The following is a 7,500-nucleotide window of genomic DNA, read 5'->3' as shown; positions in this document are numbered from 1 at the left end:
CAGTGTTCATGGAGGAAGGGTCCAGGTAAGGGGCGGAGTCCGGCGGCCGCACGCGCTCCCCTCCTCGGTCCGGGGCGCGAGGGGCGGCGGCTTCCTCTAGCGGCCGCATCTCACTCGTCGGCCGCGGCGCTGGTAGGGGATGGACGGCCCGGCATCCTGGCCCGTCGGCCGTGTAAACGGGTGCGGTTCTCCTCCGGATCGCGGGTCCGGCTGCTCACGTCTCTTGTGGCGCGGGAGTCCCTCAACGCACCCTTCCTGGACCCACGAGGACACCAGCGTGCATGCACGGGGAAGAGACCGGTCTCCTGAGGAGAGGCGCGTTGGGCTTTTAAACAGCGGCGGTAATGAGGCTCCACTTCCTTCAGGTGTGCCCCATCACACGCCGCCAGCCCTGACTCGTCCAGCGCCCCTCCTCTCACACACCCACTCCAGTCGGGAGCCTGGTGAAGGGCGGCGATTTAGGACGGGGTGCCGGTGACAATCAGGGAGGAGGCAGCTGACTCGTCACAATATATATATATATATATATATATATATATATATATATATTTTTTTTTTTTTTTTTTTTTAATGAAAGATTATTATATAATTCGTGAAATTTTCCAAAAAGATTAAAGCACCTGGTATTCCCAGGCAGTCTCCCATCCATGTACTAACCAGGCGCAAACCTGCTAATATTCAGAGATCGGGCATTGACTCTATTTTTTGGCAAAATTATTATATACTAAGTGAAACATTTCCAAAAAGCTTACAGCACCTGGTATTCCCAGGCGGTCTCCCATCCAAGTACTAACCAGTCCCAAACCTGCTTAGCTTCCGAGATCAGACGAGATCGGGCATAGCCAGGTTGGTATGGCCGTAAGCGAAGTCTGCTGCAAAGAGAGGGCTATTTAAAGAACAGCCAATCTTATCGCCAATACATTATATAAGTAGGAAAGAAAACCCAAAAGCTTAAAGCACCTGGTATTTCTAGGCAGTCTCTCATAAAAGTACTAACCAGACCTAAACCTGCTAAGATTCAGAGATCGGGCATTGACTCTATTTTTTGGCAAAATTATTATAAACTAAGTGAAAAATGTCCAAAAAGCTTACAGCACCTGGTATTCCCAGGCGGTCTCCCATCCAAGTGCTAACCAGGCCCAAACCTGCTTAGCTTCCGAGATCAGACGAGATCGGGCATAGCCAGGTTGGTATGGCCGTAAGCGAAGTCTGCTGCAAAGAGAGGGCTATTTAAAGACCAGCCAATCGTATCGCCAGTACATTATATAAGTAGGAAAGAAAGCCCAAAAGCTTAAAGCACCTGGTATTCCTAGGCAGTCTCTCATCAAAGTACTAACCAGACCTAAACCTGCTAAGATTCAGAGATCGGGCATTGACTCTTTTTTTTTTTTTTTTTTTTTTTTTTAATGAAAGATTATTATATAATTCGTGAAATTTTTTCCAAAAAGATTAAAGCACTTGGTATTCCCAGGCAGTCTCCCATCCATGTACTAACCAGGCCCAAACCTGCAAATATTCAGAGATCGGGCATTGACTCTATTTTTTGGCAAAATTATTATATACTAAGTGAAAAATTTCCAAAAAGCTTACAGCACCTGTTATTCCCAGGCAGTCTCCCATCCAAGTACTAGCCAGGCCCAAACCTGCTTAGCTTCCGAGATCAGACGAGATCGGGCATAGCCAGGATGGTATGGCCGTAAGCGAAGTCTGCTGCAAAGAGAGGGCTATTTAAAGACCAGCCAATCTTATCGCCAGTACATTATATAAGTAGGAATGAAAACCCAAAAGCTTAAAGCACCTGGTATTATATATATATATATATATATATATATATATATATTTTTTTTTTTTTTTAATGAAAGATTATTATATAATTCGTGAAATTTTCCAAAAAGATTAAAGCACCTGGTATTCCCAGGCAGTCTCCCATCCATGTACTAACCAGGCGCAAACCTGCTAATATTCAGAGATCGGGCATTGACTCTATTTTTTGGCAAAATTATTATAAACTAAGTGAAAAATGTCCAAAAAGCTTACAGCACCTGGTATACCCAGGCGGGCTCCCATCCAAGTACTAACCAGGAAATTCACAAACTTACAGTTCAATTTCAATTGTTCACATTAAACAACATAAACATTTCTTTTTTTTTTTTTTTTTTTTTTTTTTTTACCTTCAGAACATAATTTTTACCAGTTATACAAAACCTCTTTTCTCTCTCCTTCTTTTATGAATTTGTTTCCAGTTACAAAGAATTCCTTCACATCATCTCCCCCATATTTATAGCACATTTCAATATCTCTTGTCATTATTGCTTTGAACAAATCTTTTATTTTGACTTTTCTCCCTTCAAAGTGTGCATAATTCCGTCTAAGTACAACAGCTAATCTGGCGTGGCTTAGAACATAATTGATAAACCAAAAGTCTATTGCTGTCGTCTTCTGAAACACTCCAAATAAAAATATTTTTCCCCATCCCTCCTCCAAATTCACATCCTCAAAACAATTATTTTTAATAGACATTTTAAGAAAACAAAAAAATATTTTAATTCATCACATTGCAAAAAATAATGCAAAAAAGTCTCATGTTCCTTGTTACATACATCACACATCACATTATTAGCATTATTTTTTTTGTTTAGTACTACATTTGTATAGATTCTATTGTGTCTTATTAAGAAGTCATTATTTTCACATTCTATAGTATTGTATTTTATGTCCATATTTGACCATATTTTCTTTACATCCAAGTCTTCAAACACCCTACTCCATACTTTTTCAGATGCTGGCACTTTTATTTGATCCATTATAAACAGGTCATAGACTTTCTTTACGCTAATGCTTTTTATATTATATTTTTCCCCGTCTTTCATTATGTACATCTCAGGCAAATCCTGTTGTTTTTTCTTTACACAACTTTTTTCTATAACATTCACCCATTTCGATGGTAGACTTGCTTTAATTCTTTCATATATATTTTCCACCTTTACTCTGCTCTCCATGCCATCCAACTCACACACTGAGTCATATATACAGTTATTTCTAAGAAAACCTGGAATAACTTCATATATAATATCTTTCACTTGCCTTATTCCGGCTTCTAAGAATTTGGGCTCATACAATGTTTTATTGTTGTGTTTAAATTTATCATTTAAAAACAATGGCAAATTTATAAATGTGTGCACCTCTGTGCAATCATATTCTACTTTTGGCAGGAATTGCCTCCATGCCTCCATCACCTCCCTGTATATGTCTGGCATTCCCACAGTCATTGACTGCTTAAAGCCCATATACCACCCATACTCTCCCATTCTTCCAACATCATCAATATATTTCTTTAAAAATTCTCTCCAACCAAACTCCCATCTTCCTTCCATATATTTTTTAACAGTTTTTATTCTTATTGCCAACTTTTTTGTTTCTAAATCAATCAGCTTTAGTCCACCTTCCTGTTTCCTCGCCACTAATGTTTTTTGTGCAATTTTCACTCCCTTCCCTTCCCATATAAAATCATGTACAATTTTATTTAACTCATTCATCACCCACTCAGGCATTTCAATTACACTCATTACATATACACATACCGACAGCATAAGATTATTAACCACAATTATTTTCCCTTTTATCCTTAATTTTCTTCCTTTCCATGCAATACAAACTGTTCTTATCTTATTTATCACTCCAGCCCATGTTATATCCCTTGCCTCCTTTGAATCTACCCCTAAATATACACCCAACACTTTCATGTACTTTTCCTCAACCCTCACACCTACATCAGATCTTTCTACTTCTCCTATATACATTATTTCAGATTTTTCTCTATTTATTTTCTCCCCTGATGCCTTTCCATATTTTTCCACCAACTCTAAAACCTTTCCCACACTGCTTATTTCCTTTACTGTCACTGTTGTGTCATCGGCATACTGGTTAATTATACACTTCCCTCCATATGGCAACTCAATTCCTCTTATTCTCTTGTCTCTCTTAATTAATGATGCCAAAGGTTCAACAGAAAGGGCGTATAACAAAGCGGATAGCGGGCAGCCTTGCCGCACTGACCTTCCCACATCAAATGTATCTGTCAATATTCCGTTCACCTTTACACAGCTTCTTGCACTTCCATACAATCTCCTCACCCATCCTACCATTCTCTCCCCAAAACCAAACTTTTCCAAGACCTTAAATAAAAACTTGTGTTCGACCCTATCAAAGGCCTTGTTCCAGTCTATCCCCAAAACTATCCCACCCTTCCCATCCCTCTTCATATACTCAATCACATCTCTGATTGTTCCAATTGTATCTGCTATATCTCTTCCAGGAATGCTGTAGCTTTGTGTTGGCTAAATAATATCTCCGATTACTCTTTTCATCCTGTTTGCCAAAACTTTGGTGAGTATTTTGTAGTCTGTGTTTAACAAGCTAATCGGCCTATAATTTTCTAAATCTAATTTATTCCCCTTCTTAAAAACTAGTGTTATCACTCCCTCTACCATTTTACTCTGTTTTATTTCTGTTCTCTCCATTCCTTTATATACTTCCACTAAAATTGGTGCTACATCATTTTTATATAATTTGTACCATTCTGTCCCTATCCCATCACTTCCTGGGCTTTTCCCACTTCTTAAACCTTCTATTGCAGCTATAACCTCTTCTTCCTCTATCTCTCTATCACACCATCCCTTTTCTTCTTCCCCTAGCTCCCTCTCTACACACTTCAATACGTCCTCTATACTTGCCTCATCCACACATCCTCTCATATACAACTCACCATAAAACTCTTGCACCCTCTCCAATATATCTACATAGTCTGTTATTATCTCTCTCTTTTTTGAATATATTTCATGGATATATGTCTTACCTTGCCTTCTTTTTTCTAAACCCAGGAAATACCCTGTGCACTTTTCTCCTTCCAGTGCATATTTCGCCTTACTCCTTAAAATTGCTCCTTTGCATTTTTCTTTCTCATATCTCTCTAACCTCATATTTGCTTCTATATACTTTTCCATGCAATATCCTTCTTCATCATCTACTCTGCTGAGTTCTATCCTCACTTGCTCTCTAAGCTCCCTTTCCTCTTTCATCATCCTCTCTTTTCTTTTCTTACTATACCTTATGCTTAAAGCTTTAATTTTATTTTTTACCTCCTCCCATCTCTTACCAATGTCATTATTAAATTCATCTTCCTCCAAGCATTCCTCCAACCACTGATTTTCCTGAAGTAGTAACACTTTCATCTGTTGTTTATACTCCTCTTCTTCAATATACACTGCATTTAGTATCCACATCCCTCCACCCACCTCTCTCCTTCCGACTTTGATCCTAAACCTAACCCCATCATGATCACTAAAGTTATTCTGCTGATGTCTTATTTCATCAATGTAACTTATGGTATCTCCCTGCACTATCACTAAATCAATCCTACTCTGCTTTAATATCCCTTCTCTCATCTGCCTCCTTGTGAACTCTCTCTTCTCCGGATTCTCATGTCTCCATACATCAAGTAATCCCTTATCCCTCATTACTTCCATTAACATTAATCTTGATTTTTCCCACCTGAAACTCCCTCCTTTCCCAACATCCAATCTACTACATATAATGTTAAAGTCGCCTACTATTATGCACCTTCCAACAATTAGATCCCTTAGCTCCTCAATACAACATCTCTTATCATTTTCCACGTTGGGAACATATATATTAATTAATCTGAATTCAATACCTCTGAATTTAAATTCTATAACTAAAATTCTGATCTCTGTACACCTGCCTTACATTTTCAATCCTATCTTTTTTAATCATTATCGCTACACCCCTTGCATTTTTTGCACCATTATTAAAGTATATATCTCCCTTCCATAAATCCTTTACTTCTCTCACTTTTTCATCATCCCAATTTGTTTCTTGAATACAAATTATATCACTCCTATACGTAAATTTAATTCCTTCAACTTGTTAATATTCCTTAACCCATTTGCATTTACTGAAGTTACAGAAACCATGCCAGCAAACCAAAGAAAAAATTATATATATATATATATTTCTTTTTTAACCCAAAACATATAATGCCCTTATAGAATTCATGTACCAGAGCGTTGTTCTTTTATCAGTTCAATTCTGTCCTTATCTCTCTCCACCTTTCTTTTGACAGTCAGTTTTTGTAGTGTTGTCTGCATTCGTTGAGGAATCTTACTTTCTTTCCTTTGAGGTACTGCTTGTTGCTCTACTTTTTTCTCTTGTTTAGTTCCCAGTAGCTTTACATCCTCTTCATACTCTTCCTCCTCTTCGTCTTGTTCATCTTGCTTCTCCTCCTCTTCTTCCTCCTCCTCCCTCCTTTCTCCATCATCGGCCTCCTCACCAGCTGTTCCAACTCTCTGTCCCCTTACAGCTCCATCCTGTCCATTACCACTTTCTCCTCCATATTTTGTAACCTCCATGTCATCCTCGCTCACTGTGCTTTGCTTCTCTGTTTGATCGTCTTCCCTCCTCTCATAGTCTTCACTTTGCTCACCCTCCTCCTCTATTACTCTCTCTGTTTGCTCTCCACACTCCCTTGCATAGTGGCCTACCTTGCCACATGAAAAACATTTAAACTCTGGGCATTCTCGAAATAAATGTCCTGTTTTAATGCACAACCTGCATACACGCACCTGCCTGTCGTGTATGACACGAAAGTACTCTGTGCCTCTTAATGTTTCAAACCTGGTTGAATACGGGAGTGAGCGAACTTCATCAGTGAACCGGACTTTTAAAAATCTCGTTCCATCTAAAATATCAGTTCCTGGCCATACCCGGCGCTTAATGACGGACAGTGGTTTAACTCCCCATTCTTCCAGCTTTGCAAAAATCTTCTGATCTTCCAAATAAACCGGCAGGTTAATAAATGACACTACCATTTCATTGTTCACAATGTCTCTGGCGTGCACCATTGCTCCTTTTACTCTAACACCGTCCATCAGTTTACTCTTTGCCATATCATCCTTCATTGTAAGTTCGTATGACCTTTCTCCTCTCACTCTGCATCCCACCACTTCTCCACACTCCTTCTTTACACCTCTTAATAAGTCCATCATAGAGATTTTTTCTGTTCCTGCCACTTCAACTTCCACAGTCAACTCTTTGGAATATTTCTCATGGTGTTCTCCACATACCTCTTTTCTGATATTCCTCCTTTCCTCGCTTGCATTCATGGAAGATTGATGTCCTTTTCCGCTGTCATTATCCATGCTTTGTCCATTGATTGCTTGTCCGTCTTTCATTTTGAGTTCTTTGTTTGCTGCCATGCTTTCTATTTCCATCACAGAAATAAAACTGTATTTGATGGTCCCCCAAACAGCAAAGGCTGCTGGGGGAACACTTTAGACACAAAGTAAACTTTAACTTTTGAAAACAAAGGTTATTTCAAAAATAAAAACGAATTTAAATACTGTTTTAGATGTAAAGATTCTCTGTTTGCTCTTTCAGCTACTCACTTCCTGGACTGTACCACTATCGGGCATAGCCAGGTTG

General features: G+C 39.0%; 3 non-coding genes across 3 annotated transcripts; all 3 read right to left on the bottom strand.

Annotated features, from left to right (window-relative positions):
* Nucleotides 1-745: 745 nt before the first annotated feature.
* Nucleotides 746-864, bottom strand: LOC113104057 (5S ribosomal RNA). The gene has a single exon (XR_003291831.1). It is a non-coding gene; the product is annotated as a 5S ribosomal RNA (ribosomal RNA).
* Nucleotides 865-1,085: 221 nt separating this feature from the next.
* Nucleotides 1,086-1,204, bottom strand: LOC113104053 (5S ribosomal RNA). The gene has a single exon (XR_003291827.1). It is a non-coding gene; the product is annotated as a 5S ribosomal RNA (ribosomal RNA).
* A 379-nt stretch (nt 1,205-1,583) lies between these two features.
* On the bottom strand, nt 1,584-1,702 carry LOC113104064 (5S ribosomal RNA). Its single transcript, XR_003291838.1, has one exon. It is a non-coding gene; the product is annotated as a 5S ribosomal RNA (ribosomal RNA).
* Nucleotides 1,703-7,500: the final 5,798 nt, after the last annotated feature.

Source organism: Carassius auratus, unplaced genomic scaffold (assembly GCF_003368295.1).
Source record: "Carassius auratus strain Wakin unplaced genomic scaffold, ASM336829v1 scaf_tig00217920, whole genome shotgun sequence".
Taxonomy (NCBI): Eukaryota; Metazoa; Chordata; class Actinopteri; order Cypriniformes; family Cyprinidae; genus Carassius; species Carassius auratus.
This window is presented reverse-complemented; position numbering and strand designations above follow the sequence as displayed.